Source organism: Accipiter gentilis, chromosome 30, assembly GCF_929443795.1.
Source record: "Accipiter gentilis chromosome 30, bAccGen1.1, whole genome shotgun sequence".
Classification (NCBI taxonomy): domain Eukaryota; kingdom Metazoa; phylum Chordata; class Aves; order Accipitriformes; family Accipitridae; genus Astur; species Astur gentilis.
Window position 1 is genome coordinate 10,418,638 of NC_064909.1, and position 18,937 is coordinate 10,437,574.

The window sequence follows — 18,937 nt, forward strand, 5'->3', positions numbered from 1 at the left end:
CTCTCTCAAAAACTGCAGCGGACCATTGTGGGCAGTTCCAAAACATACCCAAGTACACAGGGACTTGGTGGTATACTGCGACCACTTTTCTACACAGAGCTGGGGTGATCAGAAGAGGGCAAGGACAGACAGTGTTTTATTTATTCTGCAGTCATTTAAAATAAAAATAAATATTGAATGACCTGGATCCTCAGTGCAGTGTCATTGAATTTATGCAAAGAATGAAACTGAGACTGGGAAGAGGAGATTTGTTTGTCTGCTGTTAAAACACTTTTTAAAATATCTTGGGAAGAAGGTATAATTTTTGAAAGCTCTTCCTATACAGACCCCCTCTCCATTTTTGTTTACGTGTTCACACTGCTTTGTGTAAGACGTAGTATATGTACTCAACTAAAGAAAGAGGGAGCTGTGATGTTGCAATAAATACAACATAGAGGCGTCCAGTAATGCTTTGTAACTACAGTGCTGATTTTTTTTTTTTTTTAAATCACAGCAGTAGGGCAAGTGCTCTACAGATATCAATAGTTGCACCAGAGCTGACCTATGTTGCACAGAATGAATGAGCTTTGACTATAGGAACACAGATAGGCAACCCTGCTGACTCCTGCTGAATAAACCTATTGTAAAGCTGGCAAGCAACATCCTTCCAGGGCTCTTGGACTTGTGGCTTCATCTAGTCTGGGACTCCCGAGAGCGTTTTTTTTCTTTATAACAGCATCACACTTTCCTATACTGCTAAACACAGAAGACATTTCTGATGTTCACATTGCAAGCTTCACTCACAGCGCGCTTGATTTGGTGGTGTTTGACAAAGCCGTTGCTTTAATTCAGGAGCCAGTTCTGTGATAGCAAGGACATAGATGGAAAAAACGGTGCTCGGTGATGCATTAAACCTCTTTTTTTCTTGTTGTGGCCCAAAGCAAAATGCCCACAGGTGTCACGCAGCCCCACATACCAATAATTAGTTCACCACAGCAGGTATATCTCACCACAAAAGCTGTATTTTGAAAATGAGATCTTTTCTTTTGGGAGAATCACAATGCCTAACTTCTGGGCATGGGAAGTTAGGTTTCGAGGGGGTGTCAGCAGAATGCAACACCGCCTGCTGCAAGCGCCTCCCTGGGTCTGAGCTTCACTGCCCTACGCCATGCCAGCGCTACCTGAGAAGCACACACGTGTTTTTCAGGTGTCTTTGGAACTGCAAAGCCCATGCAAACAAGCTGTGCCAAAAATGATAGACTGAGAACTGTTAAAGTACAGCAATTCAGCAGTCAAAACTTCCTTTATTTAAATCCCCAAACACCACTTAGTTATATAATAATCTCAGTTCTTTCACGCTCCACGAGCTTGCCTTAAATTGTCTGGAGCAGCTCCTCAGCCGACACAGATAGTCCCAGCCCGCAGAAGGCAGCGGAACTGGGACGGTTCCCACCAGCTGCCACTCTGCCCTGACTGCAATTGCATTTCACACACAAAAGATGACAATAATCTACGAAAAAAACCCAAAACAAACCCCCCCCTCCCTCCCCTTGGTTTGAATTAGCATCTGCAAGAAAAGATTCCAGTGTTCGGGCTTCCATGGAAAATCAATATGGTCTTATCTTTATTTTTTTACTTAAAAAAAACCACTTGGGATGACAGTATTAGGTAGCACTGTGAAAAACAACTAAATATAGCAGTGGATCATGGTGGGTGTGAATGGAAAACAAAGGAGTCAGGAGCCGAGCTCCTGCTGCTGTTACGTCACTATAACACCCATAATTATGTTATTATGTACACTGCCCACTTCAACTATATCTGGACACCACTTACCATGATAAAAATCTGATTAATAACATGACATATAATCTTGGTTGCTTTGATGAGCATTAACTTCTGTCTTCTATATTCTTTTTCAAACAGACAGGATATTTGTTTTGCCTCCCTTCTACAGGGAGTTTGTGAGAGTGAACATACAGAAAAAAATTTAAAAGGGTTATTTAAACTCTCATTGCTGGACTCATTTTATCTCGGTGTAAAAACATGTTAAGCCACTTCTAAAGCACTGCTGTGCATAAATTCTCCTTCTCACAAACACCTAACATTTATAAATACTATAACGTCCATATAGAAATTAATCTGGATTTAGGGCATGCTTAGCTGTACAACTTCTATGCCTTTTTATCCTCAGTACCACAGCTTTCGAACTTAAAAAAGCCCTCGTATGAGGTACCTCAGGGCAGGCTGGTGGGCGGCTCAGGCGAGCGGTGCTCCACTGGGCTCGGCGCGGCAGGGACCCCATGGGTTTTGTGCTGGGGGAGACACGCGAGGGTGCCCGGTGCCGGCGGCGGGGCGGCCGTCACTGCTTCCCAGCACCGGCCAGTATCGTATGGCACCTCAGGTGTTCCTTGTGACGGCCCCACCAAAACCTCTTTCGCTGTTTGTGCCCAAAAAAGCAGTACTGCAAATTTCTACAGCTACACTAATGTTTGGACAAAGTAAAGTATTTTAAAGGCCCCGAGACTTTTTTTTTTTTTTTTAATATCTAGAAAGTGAGAGGGGAAAAAACAAAACTGGCAAAAAAAATGAATGAAAAACAGTGCCCTCCAAGATGAAAGATTTTTTTTTTTCCTTTAGCTAAATGAATATTGAAAAAACATGTATCTTATGTCTTCAGCCCCTGAGGTTATCCTAACTGGTTTGTTTCACAATTCCCAGGAAAAACCCTCAAGATATTTCTAAGATAACTGTTAAACGTCTGACTTTCATCTACAGTAGAGGAAATCTGTATTGCCAACAGCTTGTTCTCAGAATTCCACCTTAAAACAGTTTTAGTACCACCAGACCAGAAGGATTTGATGCCAAAGAGCTGTTCTGTCCTATTGAAAGCAGAGAATGGCTTCCTCTGCAATATGTACAAAGAGCAAGGAAATTTACTCAATTAATGTGAAACACAAAATGGCATCTGCCATCTGGAGATGCACACAAAAGCCATGGGCAGTCAAACACTTCTTAAGACTTTGGCATGTAAAATTAACATATTTTAAGACTTAAAGAGACATGTGAACTCCTAGTATGCAAGGATTTCATTTTTCTCACAGCAAAATAAAATACACAGTAGAATATTTCCAATGTAATGTCCCAGAAACAACAGTGGGACCACCTACAAAAATTTGCCTGTGACATCAAGACTACCGTTTATATACTGTTGGATGGGAATTGAGTGGTTATTTATTTAAATATGCATTTTTAAACAATGGACAGAAATACGCTTTCACTAAACTTTACAACTACACTAAAGCATGCTGTCTTACTGAGACCGGTGTAAAAGTCTTGTTTCTTCTTGTGTGCGATACTGTGCAATCATTCTGGATTTATTTTTCATTGGAAAGACAGAGTGATGCTGACTAGTCAAGTTTAGTGCAGATTCAAAGTGTATAGAAAGGGGGCCCTTTACTCCAAGCATTTTTAAGTATTCTTTTCTTGAATAAAATGAAGAAAGTTCAGCTCCAGTGTCTGTTCCCTTTTGTGTATTAAAAAAACCATACTGCTTTAAAAAAAACATGACATATGGTATCTAAGTGGTCACCACCATAAATTATTCAACCTCTGCTCACTCCACAAACGTAAATCTAACAAAATGCAAAACCTGAGGCCTCGCCACCAAACTCATAGTCACATATTCCCGGCGGTGTCTTCGGCACACATTTGGCCACACAGATCTGGTCACCGCATCCAGAATTTTCACCTGGACACCCGCTGCGGTACACAAATTTACCTGCTTTTTACTCCACCTACAACCTCCATTTTGACACTCTCCAGGATCACCTGAGCTGAGCTACGTTTTACGGTACTGCCCTTTCACCCTGCCTGTTAGGTGACAACACAGCACTGGTTTCACAAACCCTGTCTCATGCGTTGTGCTGGAGAAAGAGTGACAAAAGCGGAGGAGAGGGGGGCAATCAAATCCGTTCCCGCTTAAGACAGAGTGTGTGGTTCAGCAGTGATCCCCTGCGGGATATTGCTCAGACAATCAGGACGCATGCACAAACCTGCCATATTTGTCTTGTAAAAGCAACCTTCATTCAGGCACCCCACAACTTCGCAGCGACATTCCTAACTTTCTTTTAGCGGACGCTCTTTTTTTAAAAAAATAAAAGCACCAAACTGAACATTTCAGAGTACATGAGAAAGTTGCTTCACAGAAGAATTCAGATCCAAGAACACCAAACCTGCAAGTACTTACTTACTCATGTGAATTACGATTATGTAGCCAGTACAATAAAATGAGACTACACACATTGCATTTATTCGGATGTATAGGAAAAGGGCAGCAAGAAGCTTAGCAGAGCAGGAGCATTAATGAAGGAGAGTCAGGTGAAAAAACTTCTTAAACAGTGGCCCTGTCACTCACTTTGCAAGTTTCCTGTTTTATTATATTGAAAAAGATTTGGTTTTTAAGGATTCATTTTCCTGACTAATTTTTTAGTTAAAGGACTCTTAAAGGTAGCCCGGTAAAAAAACATAATACGAAGCAGAAGATGCAAAAGTCATCATTCCAGTATCAACATTCACATGGCCCACACATTTTGCGCTACATTTTATAGCAACAAAAAAAAAGGTACATCAAACTGTACACTCAGCCAGAAAAAGAGGGCTGAAAATGCACTAAAGCCTCATTTAAATTTTATTTACCAGTTTGTTGATTTGTGCTCGCATATGTGAGCGTGTGTGTGTGTGTGAGGGAGAAACAGAGACAGAGAGAGAGAGAGAGAAGAAAATGACTCATGCCTGACATGTTACCATGTAAATGGTCATAGTTGTGGGCTTCCCTGGGGGAATTTGTAATACCACAGCAAAAATCTAGCTAGCCTGCAATTACGGTGCCGGCAGTGAGTCCCTCCAGCATGAGCCATAATGTCTGGCTACAGCTGGTGGGAGCGCTCTGGCTGTGTCCCCCCACGAGGAGCGTCCTGGGCTCCAGCAACCGGGTGGCTGGCGTGGGGCAAAGCTGCCGGGACAGCCCCACACCTCCAGGCAGGCAGAGGTCTCCCAAAAACTGCTTCCCACAGAGTGACGTGAAAGAGAAAGCGCAGAGACCGGAGCTGGTGTCCAGAGCTACTGGCCCGAGACCTTTCAAAATCACTGAAAAAGAAATAAATTTCAAATTTATGTTTAGGTGGCTGTTTAGGTGGCTTTCATGCAGAGCTCCTCTCTTAGCACATGTGTGTGCATTTGGTGTATGATCCCCAGCCAACCCCTCCTGTGGCGGAATGCCATCTTGCAAAAGAAACCCTCACTGCCACTGATGTGAAGGACTCTGCGTTAAAAATAAAAATACGGTCCTCAGCAAAAAAGAGAAGGGTTCCCGGGTGAGGAGCGTGAACCCATGCCTGTGACAGACTTGAAGTGCAACATGACGGAGATGCTGCTGTAACCGGACAGTTGAGGGATGAGCTGGGGTTTCCAGGCATGTCACAGGGATGACATCCTGCGGCTCCAGGGGCCGGGGCCGCTGAACCCGCTGCCAGCCATTCCTTGGAGTGTCACTTACATGAGCTCCAAAGTAATCTTCTGGCCCACCCTTCAGGAAAAAGATAAGATGTCATGATCAGCTAATAGGAAGTGACAAGAAGAGATAAAACGGATGGGGAGGGAGGGAAGGTTTTGGATTGAAAAGGCATTATTCTTTCCTCTACTGCCAACCCTGCTAACTATAGGGCTGAGTTAATTAACGGGCTATTTGAGCATTTTCATCCATTTTTGCATATAGCATTAATTTTTCTACAGACACATATAACACAATTAACCTGTAGCTTTTTAAACAATCATATATGGCAATCCTTTCAATTTGGTGGGGAAAACATTGCACTTTTACAGAAAGAAGGATTTAATTAAGGAAAAAGATTGTGAAGAGTCTTTGTTCATCTGCTCTTCCAGCGATTGCCTTCCATCTGGCACAGGAACCCATTACCAAGACATCTGAGCATCTTCCACAAAACACCCCCCGACAAACCCCCCAAGTTTCTGGCTTTCCTCCCTCTTCAGGGTAGAAAAGCCTATCTGTCAGACTTAGTTCACTTGCAATTAAGAAATCTACTTCGCTCCCAAACAAAATGTTAGCGTGTCACTTGACAAAGTCCCATTGAGCACAGAGCGCGAGGTTTAGGCTGGAAAAGCTTGTGAAGTTTCTCCCCAAGTGCGGCTCCAATGGCACCTCTAAATGGGGGGGATGTATCCTACCCCCTGCAACCACCCCGCTGCACACGCACAAAGCCCTTGGTACTCAGTCAACTCCTCAAACTTCAACAAAAACCTAATCAGAAGTGCCAGCCTTTTAAGATCATAGCCCTGCCGTGATGTTAATCAGTTCGGTGGGGGAAGAAGCGTCTCTGGTGGGTACAAAGCCCAGGACAAGGGGTTGCGATCTCTCTGCGGCAGCCGTACGAATGACAAATAACAGCAGCGAACTGCTGCCTTCGGTGGAGAGCCGAGTGCGTACTACAGACACAAAAAGGCTCCTTTTACACTGTAAAGAATTCGGAGCTTAACCAAGCCACAATATGTTTTGAAGCTTTTGCCAAAAAGTACAAAAACCTGTAGTCAGCGTAGCTAAGCATTTGACAACAAGCGTGATTTCTTCTGCTCGACATATTTTCCTGGTGTATTTGTTTGTAAAGGTAGAGATAAGTATAGTAACACAATCTGTTCTTTAATATCATAGGCAAAGAAAAACCACTAGTCACTAGCTACAACAGTTTACAATCTTTGAGAGACAGCTGCAAGTTTATGTTTATTTTTTTCTTCTAAATATCTCAAATGGAGCCTGATCCTGAAAACGCTTCTTCCCTCCAATGATGCTTGTCTGCAATAATAATACTAATGAAAAGCAACTGCTGATGTAAGGAAAGAAAAGAAGATGAGGCTCAGATTCCCTATATAATGTTCATAATGGTTATTTTCACTAAAGATAAGAAAGCGGACTTGTATGTGCAATATCACAGAAACAAGCCATTCTGCCCCTCTCTACAATTTTGACAGTTATCTATGGAGAACGCAGACTTAAAAAACTCTTAAGAATAATTATTAGAAATCATAGCCAAAATAACATACATCAGCCTTGATTAGTTACATGAAAAAGCAGCCTTAAATTGATAGTTTAAAAACAGGAAAATTAGCAGTATGATTAAGTATGAATGGCTAATAAAAAGAATTTTGCTAAAACAGATTAAGGTTCAGATCAAGGTCACAAAAGGAACTGATTGAGGAAAACTGTCATTTTTGCTGGGACTCGGTAGCTGTTTTAGCAGCGCTGTTTCCTCTGAATCAGAGTCTTGTAATGAGAAATTACACTGCTGGGGTTAATAAAGACTTGGCATGTTTGTTTACCCCAAAATTTCAGTTAAAACATTGTGGTCAAAAAAAGAGGCAAATTCTTCATGTGCAAGTAGACAGAAAGGGATATAACTAAGCTAAGTAACCTCCAGTAAAATGTAAGGTGAATTTACACCGTAGTTCCAGTTCCCATGTTTGTTGTAAATTCACTCCAGGAAAAAAAATCTGCAAGTGACCCAAAGCCCTCTTTGTCCCTGTTTCTTCCAAAATAAACAGTTTCTAGTCACAGCACCACAGAACCCCGTTAGCAGAGGCGAGGCAGACAAGTGCTCTACTAACGGGGTCTGCAGTTTGCTGTTCTGCCAGCTTTGCCCCTTCTTGGCTGCAGATAACCTCCAGGAGGGTATGTCTCTGCCCCTCTTACTGTCCTGGCAGGTTAAGAGCTGAGCAAAAGCCTTGGATCCATAGGTATTTTCTGAAATATCAGCATTCCCAAGGGAAAGATTTACAGGGATACTTTTCCCAGACAAAGCCCATCTTCCTGCATGCAGGTACCAGTGGTCCTCTGCTGCGAATGGGACGATGCTAGTGCCCTGAAGCTACGAGTATAGCTGACCTTAGGAATTTCAGACCAGAAGCAATCTTTTGCATGCGATTCCCCTCTGAAAATTATTCTATTTTCTTGTTATCCCACTCGCAGGGAGCTGGGGTGATTCCTGAAGAGGCCAAAGAGCTGATGCGTGAGTGTTACCATTGCCTCACATTCTCACCTTGTCCCAACGGTGCGTAAGAGAAAGAGGGATGGACCACAAGCATTCAGGTTGTTATCCGCCACCTCGTGCTCCCAGTCCCACGGGACCTCGGTGCCACTGAGCAGCATGGCAGCAGCACACCCGGCTGCCCTCCGGAGCGGTTTCGTTCCGAGTGCGCAATGCTACACACACGCGTGGGTCCAGGCTCCGCGGGGAGGACCGGCTGTCCAGGAACAAGAATTTTAGCATCAGTGAAACTGTTCAGCAATATCCCCTGCTTCATGGATAGAATGCTCCAGTGAAATAATTCATCATGTCTCTAAGTTGGAGGCTACAGGGGGTTGGGATTTTTACTCTTTGGGTTTCCTTCCTCCCGGGCTGGTACTTTGCACAAGGGCGAGCTGGCACCTCTGGCCTGTGATGGGAGCTACGCACCACTCCTGAGCATTGGGTTGCTGCTCGGTGGCATAAGCTATTGCTGTCGTTATTACTATCGCCAGGCCTGAGCGGGGTCAGCAAGCCAACATGAGAGCTGTTGTATAACCCAGCAATAAAAAGACAGTCCTTGTCCCAGAACACACTCGGGCTGGTTTTCTGACAAGCTGTAACAGGTTCTGCAGCGGCACCTTTTCTGTTGCTAAATAAAGAACTACTGTCTTGCAGAGCCTAAACCCATTGCTGAAAGATTGAAAGGAAAACGAACTAATAGGACAAAGGGGCTATGGGGGGGGGGGGGGGGTTTAACGTTTGTTTGTTTTGATCTTAGTTGCGAGTAATTCACATGGAGCGAAGTGCATTGACACTCAGAAGAAAATAAGTACTCAATTTTAGAAAGGACAACTGCTGCAGACCAAACCGAACACAAAAAGTCAGAATCATCCAGATAAGATTACTGGGCCAGAAATCACATTTTTATTAGTACATAAAACACATGTCACTTGACAATGAGAATCTGCAGCATGGAGTGAAATAACCCTCCAGCAGCGAAGTCAATATTTAAATCAATATCTCTGGTAAGGAAAATATCTTACTGATTGATATAGACTGGATTTTTTTCCTTATGAATCTCTCAGGAGGTAAACAGCATATTTCTGTTGTAAAAGCAACTAAACAGTATTGCCAAACAGGTCTAATCGTTCCTAGAATTCAATAGCACGATGCTCTGCAATTATTAATGTTGTTATAAATGCCATTTGACCTTTATGTCAGGGATGTATTTCCTTTCCAGAAAAAGGCACCTACATTTTTTTGGCCCTGATGCTGCCGAGTGTGAGCACAGTAACTTCAGTGGGAGCTTAGGGCACTCTGGGATGAATTTTTTACATTGTGTAGGTACCTAATGATTCAGCTACTCAAGGCTAAAATCCATAAGAGATGTTAGTGCCTTCATGTTAATTGCTGCGACACTCTCCATCCACTCCAGCGAAGCTGTGCAGCATTACGGAGAGGCTCACAGATTGCTGAGGCCAGAAAGAGGGTCAGCGTGCAGCGCACGCCCCAGTGCCATGCACCATCCCCTGGGCTAAGGGACTCCCAGGCCCTCCTCCCTGGGCCAGTGATGTATTTTGCATTACAGAGCCATTATAGATAGGTAAAGTATACAATCCTGGAAGCAGACCACTGCCCCCTCCCAGGTTCTTGTTTTAAGCACCTTTCACAAAGTCAAGCTCACTCGTTTCCTCTCCTCTTGACCCTGTGATAGTTTGGTTCCTTTCTGCAGTGGGATAAAAGCCCCAAAAGAGGGGCAAGAATGATCCCATCCCACCCACAGCCTGGTGGCCAGCGCACTTTTTAGAGAGAAGAGAGCCATGACTTTACACGACTTTGGGACGAGGAAAGTGTTAAACGCAAACTTCCCACCTCTAGGAGAGACTCCCTACTTGTAGGCTATCCTATGAAAGATGGGAACTGACACCACCATGAGGACATCTTGCAAAGAAAGCAGTGCTGGGTGGGGTTTTGCTGGAGGCCTTAGGCATGAGCAAAGCCTGTGCGCTGGCTCCTGAACGATTCCTAGATACTCCTGCACGTAGCTGCTCGCTGAGGGATGGCTCTGGCAAGCACAGAAACAGCGCTGTAGCACCTCGTGTCTCCTGAGCTGGATGATCCACGATGGCAGTTTTGTACATAGACACCTAAAGTCAGCCTATGCTCTGCTTTAGGCTCCTAAATCTACTGGCTTATTCAGGACCTTACAAAACCATCCAGGCACCTGGATGTCCTATTAAAATTAATAGTATAGCACCTGCAACTGCTTTGAAATGCTATTAGATGCCTCTCTGCCCCGGAAAAAGTTGTCCCTCAGTGCCTTGCAGGACTGAGTCCTTAGAGGTGACAGATCGTATGCATTGTTCAGATAACGGCAATGACTTTTCATTACAAAAGATGGATTCTTAAAACTGTTGCTATATCATATAAAATTAAATTAATTCAGTGCACCAAAAAAAAACAATCAAAATTGTTTTCCCCAGGTCATAATCCCTCTACAGAAATACCTCCCTCATTCTTAAAAACATTAACCAATCAAAAGAACGTAAGTCTGTAAAATTAAACTACATTTCCTGTTCAATACCAGCTTTGATTATTCAGCAGGGTAGGGTACAGTTTAAAACTATCAAATGTGCTTCCTTTTCTCCTGCTTTATGATTTTAAACTTCTTAAGACTTTTAATGCAAGTACTAGGACAGGGCTACACAAAGTATTTTTTAACGTGCTTTTAACCACTCCACATGGAGGTTGCTGAAACAGTTCAGATCTTTGAACCACGGTAGGGTGGTGCTGGCTAAGAGCTGTCCCTCTCTGGCAGCTCTTCCGATATGATTAATAGAAAGAAAGCTGCATCGGGATTAGTTCTTGTACAAGACAACAGTGTGCATCCCCAAGGTCTTCATTCAAAAAGAACAACCTGGAAAGCTTCCCAAATTTTGTTTTTAAACTCTTGTCCAGCATTGCTTTGGCCCACACTGCAGGTAAGGCATGCTTTGCTCAAAAGAGACGGAAAACTATTCAGCGAGATAAGCAGTGACTGATTTAACCAAACCCATACTGAGCATAAACCTGTATCAGAGGAACGGATCAGAGTTGAAGCTAAAATCAGCTTCCACCTCGAAGCCCTTCCTGTAATAGCGTGAATCAGAACCTGCATTTGCCAGAGTTTTGCATTTGACTTCTAAACAGACTTGGCAATTACACCTCCTGGAGGTGCAACTGCGTGTGACACCAGGAGAATTAGATGACAACGGAGAGCAAAGGGTTTTCTGACTCGCGAGAGACAGATTCCTCCTCAGCAGGGTCGATGTGACAAACGATCACCACTTCCACAGTCTGCGGTTTGCTGTGAATTAATGTACCAGGGGAATGCCCGTCCCAGCAGCGTTGATCCAGCAGTGCGCACAAACACGGGGCCAGAGCACCAGCTGATGTAACTGGGATGGCTCTGCTGGATCTGGCTGACATCTGACATTCACTTACAATTTCTGAATGGAGAATTAAGAGGAAGAGTGGGATGATGTACCCACAGCCTTGCTAGTTCGGAGAGGGATGAAAGGGAACTGGCAAAATGTCTGCTACCGGAGAACCACCACCGCTACCTCTACCGCCACAGAAGGATTCTTCCAGGAATCTGGGAGAGAGACACAAATACGGAGCTTTGCAATGTTTCTGGAAATGCAGTTGACCTGACAAACCCTGGTGAAGCCAGGTACCCAGGGCCACGTCAGGTTGGACGTGACAAGAGGTCACAGACTGGCAGCAGCTGCTTGAGTGAGAATTTCCCCGTGGGATAAAGTGGGTGGAAATGTTTTCCCTTTTAACCTTCCCACCAACCCAGTGGGAAGGGCAGGCTGGGAAAAGCGAGGTCCTGTGTGAGACAGAAAGACATCACAGCAGCTTACACGGGAGGCAGACTATGTAACTCTGCTCCATCCGTCCCCATGGACCTACAGGGTTTTAGGGGGGGCTCCCCCCGATTTCTGTAAATCAAACCTACAGCCTCGTTTACATCAGGGTGCTCCTTCAAAGCTGACAGTCAGGAAACCCTAATCAATCAGGGATAGCTCTCTTAGCAAAGCCCGTCCTACCTTGTTTAGCTCCGGAAGGCGCAAATGGTTAATCTTAAAAGCAATCTGGCAGAAATAGGGTTTGGGAACCAATTCACCAAATTTACACAGTGGTGTTTAAACTGAGTAGGACATTAGCTGATACTCAGTGGGCAAACTTAATGGCCAACGTCACTCTATCAGCCTTTTCCCATGAAAAACCTGCACCCTAGGTGCTACCAAGTGCTAATTTGTTAAGAAAGCCTTAATTGAGTGACAGTTAATTATTGACAGATTTGAACTACTTTATCTCTCAATCAAAACCTGGCTCTGTCCCAGGCAGCAAGCAATTTACAGCCACAAAGGTAAATCTGGCCACGTGCAAGCTTTTTATGCTGAAGCCTGATGGCCCTCCCTCCCCCACCCCAAGTTTCTGCTAAAATTTCTCTCTGAAGGAGCCGCTGATCCCCTGGTGATCACCAGCCCACGTCAAGGTGGTTACCCTGCTTAACCCCACTTGGCACAGAGTGGGAATTACCAAGGGGACATCCATCTGGAGCTGCCTGAGATAAGAGGTGTCCAGTGTTAATAAACAGGCTTCCTCTACACCTCAGCAGGGCCTTCCTTTTCTAAACAGTCTTCCTTTAATGTTGTCAAATGTTTTTTTCCATTTACTCAACGATCATCCCTTTGCCGGTGGGGGGGGGGGGGGGGGGGGGGGAAGTGAAAGAGAGAAAGGAGGAGAAGAGAGGAGAAGAGAGGAGATTAAGACTCAGCACATATTTCTAAAGCATCGAGACACCTGCTTTTGAAATGAAATTACTAATGCTAAAAGTTCTCCCAGCCTGGCTATTTTGCATGCCTTTTGCACACAAACAACATATTAAGTAAGAAAAAGAGAGAGAGACAGAGAAAAGAAAGAAAGAGAAGAAAAAGAAAGAAAGGAAAAAAGGAAGAAAGAAAGGAAAAGAGAAAGAAGAAAGAAAGAAGGAAGGAAAGAAAGAGAAGAAAGAAAAAAAAAGAAAAAAGAAAAGAGGAAGAAAGAGAAAGAAAGCAAAAAAGAAAGAAAGAGAGGAAGGAAGGAAGGAAGAGGTGGAAGTAAAATTAATATAGTAGCAGTAGTAGTAACCACAGCAGTATCACAGTCATTCACTGCAATATGTCTAAACATTCATAAATGTTTTATGCATCCTAAAATGCCATGTACAAGGGATACGGCATCCCACTGAGGTTAATGAATGAATGAGGTGCCCTTGAAGGTTAATTTGCACAAACAAAAGGTCAAGGGACATCTTCAAAACAAAATATTGATTAAAGCAAGTTAAATGTTTTGACTTGAAGGAGACATGAAGGATTAAAAAGCAAAATAAAGCAGTATGGATAAGAAAGGAACAGGAAAGAAAAAACACCACCCCCAGACACAAAGGAAATGGTAGAAAACATATCTGAATCAGCTAGTCATCTGCTAACAAGCTGTAAAGATTTCCAATGACAAGTTGTCACATTAGTTTAGTGAAACTGAAGCAGCACTTATCCCTTTTCCTGTGCTTAATCTCTCAGCGAGCTGCACAGAAACATGCTACCACGTTTAATAGGATTAGTTTAGTTCACTTTCTCCTCTCTGGAGGTTGTGAGGTTTTTTGTTGTTGAGGTGTTTTTTATTATTTTATTTTTTAACAATTCTATTTCCATCAATACCAGGTTCTGGAATTAAATTGCCCTCTGCTGAATCACCTAGGCTGCATTCACTGTCCAGGTTAAAGGCATTTTCTTCCAACCGTTTCCTTTTTGAAAGGAGACAGGGCAAAGGCAAGGGAGGAAAGGCTCTAAATTCAGGGATCACACACATCAGGCACCCAGTTCTCCTCTTTCTCACACACACTGATGATGTTTATTGATATCAGTAGAGCTAATTTTAATTCATACCAGCGTAAGTTACAGCAGAATCGGGCCTTTGTGGTTGCAGGGTGTTCTTCTTTTTATGCGTGAGTACTTGGACCTTCCCCACCCCTGGAAAAAAAGGGGGGAAAAAAAAGAAAAAAGAAAAGAAAAAAGAAAACCTGCTATGTATTCGTAGCCCCGTTCCCTCATTTAGTTGGAACAGACACAGCAAGGAAAATGATCAAAGAAAAGGCAGTTTCAACAATATACCCCTGTCACTTTCAATTTTGTTGTCAGACTCCAAAGGGACAGAGGAATCACCCATGGTCATGGGCACACTGCAAAAGTTTTCCTAAGTTTCTTGCATCTGGGTTTTTTCCCCCCCTTAAAGAAAGAAATGCAAGCACAGAAAGCTGTCGACTTGCAGCAAACCTTTTCTCTTCAGGGCCACCAAAATTTGGGGAAGGAATTTATTTCTGACAGGACAAACCTTGCAGCTGAACCCCCACATCTGGAGGAAATGTATTATTTTGAAGTTTGTGACACACACCAAGCGTTCGGCAGAGGGGCAGAAGAGAACCCACAGACCTGAGCACACCCAGGCTTTGAATCCATCTTTGTGAACATAGATTACTTTTTGTTGGGATCCAAAATGCCCATAACTCAGAAAGTAAACGGTGTCACTACCTTATAATCTATTAATTACCAAGAAAAGGAGCTGGTGGCTACCTTATGATCTATTAATTACCAGGAAAAGGACCCGGGACTTCTAGAGTTCGAAGACAGACTGGAATCTACGACAGTTCACTAGCGGGGACCACGCTTGCAGTCGGTCAGGAGACTGGGAGCAGCAAGGGACAGAAACAGCCCCGCAGCCACCCACAGCCCTGCCACTGCCCGAGCCACCCGGGCCTGGAGAAGGCACCATGGACGACTGCGCTCACTACAAATCCTGACCACGAGGAGCTGGCATGGGGGTCCCCTGGGCCCCTTCTGAGGGATTAAATTCTGGAGGAAGAAGAGCTTTTCTTCCACCTCTAAAATCTGGGTGACGCATAGGGGATTACTTTTGCCGCTGAGCTTTGAAACATCAACTTGCATTCCTTAAGAGGCTGGGAATCCTCCAGGATTAGAAGGGAGAAAGGGTCTGGAGCACTCCGTGCCCAAGACGGCGGGCTGTGTGAGCATTCACGCCACTTGGGCTTACTGGTGTGGCAGGTCGTAGGGCCGGCATGTTTAGACTTGAAAAAGTTGCAGGACACGGGGCTGGTCGGTAACCTGCAAGCAGCTACAGAAACGAGGCAGCGGGGCCGGATGGTAGGTGGAAGCCTGCGCAACATGGTCCCCATAGCTGGGGCCAGGCTGGCTGCCACTGCTCTGCCGTGTGACCTTGGGGACATCGCTTCACTCCCAGTGCCCCAGTTTCTCTTTGGGGTAAATCAACAGTGGCGAGCCCCAGTGGTGACGAGCTCAGCGTCAGAGGCAGCTATTTATTTATTTATTAGTGTTTGCACGATTCGGCTTCACCTCTACGTGTATCCCGGTGTCCTTTAAAGGGAAAAAAAAAAAAAAAAAAAAAAAAAAAGGAAAGAATTCAAGCGAGTCATTCACCCGCCAAATTTAGCCTATCTCCCCCTGCGTCCAGACACACTTCTGCACCCTTGTACCGCAGCCCCTGCAGCGCCTGCAGCTACAACGGGAGGCTGAACGTGTCGCCCCGGCAAGCCGAGCCCCGCAAGAACAAGCAGGGAGCCGGCCGGGCCCCCCACTCCGCGCCCGCGGAGCGCAGCGCGGCCCGCCGCCGGGGCCGCTCGCCGTGCGGCCGCCCCAGCCCCGCCGCTCCCCGGCGGCGGAGGGCCGGCGCCCCCGTTTCGGAAGGTGTCACGTTAAAACAATTGACGGCGAAACCGTCCCGGCGGGCAGGGGCTCCCGCGGGCCGGCAGGTCGCGACGGGCACCGGGCACCGCTGCGGGGCCGGCCGGCTCCAGGGCTGGGGGACGACCGCGGTAGCAGCGGAGCGTACCCGGGGATGCGCGGTCACCCACGGCGCTGAGGTGGCCGACGCCGGCCCCGGGACGGGCCTCGGGCCAACGCACGGCACGGCTCGGCTCGGCTCGGCTCGGCTCGCGAGGCCGGCCGGCCAGGAGCGGGGCTCTCCCACTGCCGCGGGGGGCCGGGGCGGGCGGCGGTTAAAGCAGCCCCCCGGCCCCCTCGCCCCGCGCCGGGCCGGGGCTACGGCCGCCCGCTGCGCCCCGACGTGCCGGGCGCGGCGGCCCCGGAAGGCTTCGGCTCCCGCACCGGTGCCGGGCTCTAGGGCGGGTGTTTACCGGCTGGATCTCCTCGCGACCCGCCGGCCGGGGCAGCGGCAAGGGGGATTTATTTTTTTTATTATTTTTTTTTTTTTTTTTTAACTGGGGAGCAGCTTCCCGGCGGCAGCTCCGGCAGCGCGACGGGGCCGCTTCGGCCGGTCCCGAGGCGCGTCTGGGCGACCCGCGGCGGGTGGTTTGTCACATCACCCCACCCACCCGCGTTAGCGACCCCGCTCCCCGCCGCGGAGGCAGCGCGGAGCCGCCAACCGCCCCGACGCGGCGGCCGGTCCGGCCCCGCCGGCGGGCAGCGGGGAGAAGAGCCCCTGCCGGGGGCCACGCGTTTCGCCCCCGCGGGCAGGGCAGGGCCCCGGGGGGGCGGGTTTGCTGCCCGCGCCGGCTCCCAAACTTCGGCCGCGGCGGGTAGAACCTCGCGGCGCGCCCCGCCGAGGGGCTGCCGCGCCCGGCCAGCCCCGCGGGAGGCGGCGGGGCCGCCCGCACCCACGCGTGGGACCTCTAGCGAGACAGATCCTTAAAGGGGAAGGGGGGGGGGGGGCGGCTGTGAAGCGAGCGGCTCCCCGCGCCGAGAGCAGCAGGGCGGGCAGGGGGCGAGGCGCGGCCCGGCCCCTCGCCGCCGGCACGGAGCTGCGGGGCAAGTTTTGGCAGGGGCCGCCCGCGCCCCGTCCGGGCTCTCCCCTCTCCCGGCGGGCCGGCCGCCCCGGACGGCAGCCCCGAGGGGCGGGCGCGGACGGCCCCGGCGAGGCAGCGCCGTCCTTACCTGCCGCCGAGCGCCCTGCAGCGCTCCGCTGCCGTCCGTCCCTCCGCAGGGCGTTATTCCCGCTCCTCAATTTATTCCCCCTAAGGCTGTTTTCCTACGGGAAGCCTCGCCTCTCCGCCGGCAGCGGCCGGGCGACCCTCCGCGGCCACGGGGGCGGGGGTGCGGGCGCTCCCTGCCCCACGCCGCGGAAACTCGCGCTCACGGCGGGACAAAGCGCGGCCGGCCGGCTTTGGTCCGGATTGCAGCCCGGACCGGCTGGGAAGATCCTCCTTTGCTGTGTGCCGTGTCGTCCCCCCCCACCCCCCCGCCAACAAAAATTTGGGGTTTTTTTTTTCCCGAAGTTTTCCCGCCGGAGCCGGCCGGGAGCGGGCTGTGCCCAGCTGGGGATGGGTTTAAGTTGCCCGAAACTCGGGGCGCGCCGCTCGGGGGGGCCGGGGCCGAGGCCGGCGCCGCCCGCAGCGAACACGCGTGTGTCGGCCCCGCCGGTTGCTCCACGCGCCGCAACCTGATGCTCGGTTTCGTGTTTGGTTTCTGCCTCGCGCGTGGAAAGTGGCCCGCGCGGCGGCTCCCGCTTGCAGCCCCGCGATGCGCGGCAGAGCCGCTACCCCGGCGGCCGCGGACCCGTTCCTCCGAAAAGTTCGTGAGCCGCGTGGGGGGCAGCGCCCGCGAGCGGGGTGTCGCTTCGCCGCCCCGATGCTTAACGCGTGGAAGAGGCGCACCCCGGGGCGGCAGCCCCCGCGCCCCGCCACTCCTCCGCGGGAGCCTTCCCGCGTGGAAAACTTTCCCGCGTGGGGCGCATCCCCCGCCCCGGCGGGGATGACTTTCCTAAAGTTTCTCTTCCCCCACCCCCCCCCCCCCACCGCCGTGCGTGGGGGGGCTTTTGTCCGCCCCTCGCCCGTGCCCGGCGGAGGCGCGGGGGTGGTGGTGGTGGGGGGGGGGACGCCCCGTCGGGCCGCGGCAGCCGGCGCTCCCTCCCCCCTGCCCGTCCGTCCGTCCGTCCTTCCGTCCCCCCACGCAGGTGCGCGGCCGCCGCCACCTTCCCGCGGGGGCGGGGCGGCCCCTCCCCCCCCGCGCCCCCCCCCCCCCCCGCCCTCCCCTCTCCTCTCTCCCCGCTCCTGCCAAGTTCTCCCCGTCCCCCCCGTCCGTCCCAAGGAGCCTCCCGATTGGGCGCCGGGCCGGGCTCACGTCACTCCGAGCGTGACGTCTAGTCTTCCTGTTTCCTTCAGCTGTGTCTTAAAGTAAATCTTGTGGCGGTGCGGAGCGCTCGCTCGGCTCGGCCAGCCCAGCCCAGCCCAGCCCTGCCCCGCGCCCCGCCGCCCGCCCGCCCGCGCGCCGCCCGCCACGCGCCGCGCCGCGCCGCGCCGCTCCGCTCCTCTCCGCTCCGCGCCACTCCGCCCCCGCGCCGCTCCGCGCCGCTCCGCGGCCGCTGCCCGCCCGCCCGCACTCGCCCTCCCTCGCCCGATTATCATATTCATCAGCGGCGGGGCTCGCCGGCTGCGCGCGCGCGCGCGCGCGTCCGCGTGTCCGTGTGTCCGCGTGTGCGTGTGCGGGGCGCGTGCGGGCTGTGTGCGTGTGTGCGTGTGTGTGTGTGTGCATGTGCGTGTGCGTGTCTCCCTTTCTCTCTTTCCACCGGCAAAAAAAAGAGAGGCTCAGTTTCGTCGCCTTTGCACGGAGTAAGTACCCGCTCCCTCTCCGCGCCCCCTCCGTCCCTCCCTGCTTTCCCGGCCTTTTCGGGTCTTTTTTTTTTTTTATTTTTTTTCCTCCCCCCCTAAAAAAAAAAAAAAAAAAAAAAAAAAAAAATCGCACTTGCTTGGGCTGCTTTAAATGGTCCGGGGAGAGGAGGGGGGGGGGGGGGGGCGGGGGCGGGGA

At 49.5% G+C, this 18,937-nt stretch overlaps 2 protein-coding genes across 4 annotated transcripts in view; one reads left to right on the top strand and one right to left on the bottom strand.

The window, feature by feature from the left end:
• PTPN14 (protein tyrosine phosphatase non-receptor type 14) overlaps nucleotides 1-18,937 on the bottom strand; it is a 488,901-nt gene that overhangs the window by 221,325 nt on the left and 248,639 nt on the right. The window lies entirely within an intron of this gene.
• Nucleotides 18,629-18,937, top strand: part of PROX1 (prospero homeobox 1) — a 49,849-nt gene continuing 49,540 nt past the window's right edge. For all 3 annotated transcript variants that reach the window (XM_049833406.1, XM_049833412.1, XM_049833407.1), the window contains exon 1: nucleotides 18,629-18,741. The gene's annotated coding sequence lies outside the window, so the exon portion shown is untranslated. The remainder of the gene's footprint in view (nucleotides 18,742-18,937) is intronic.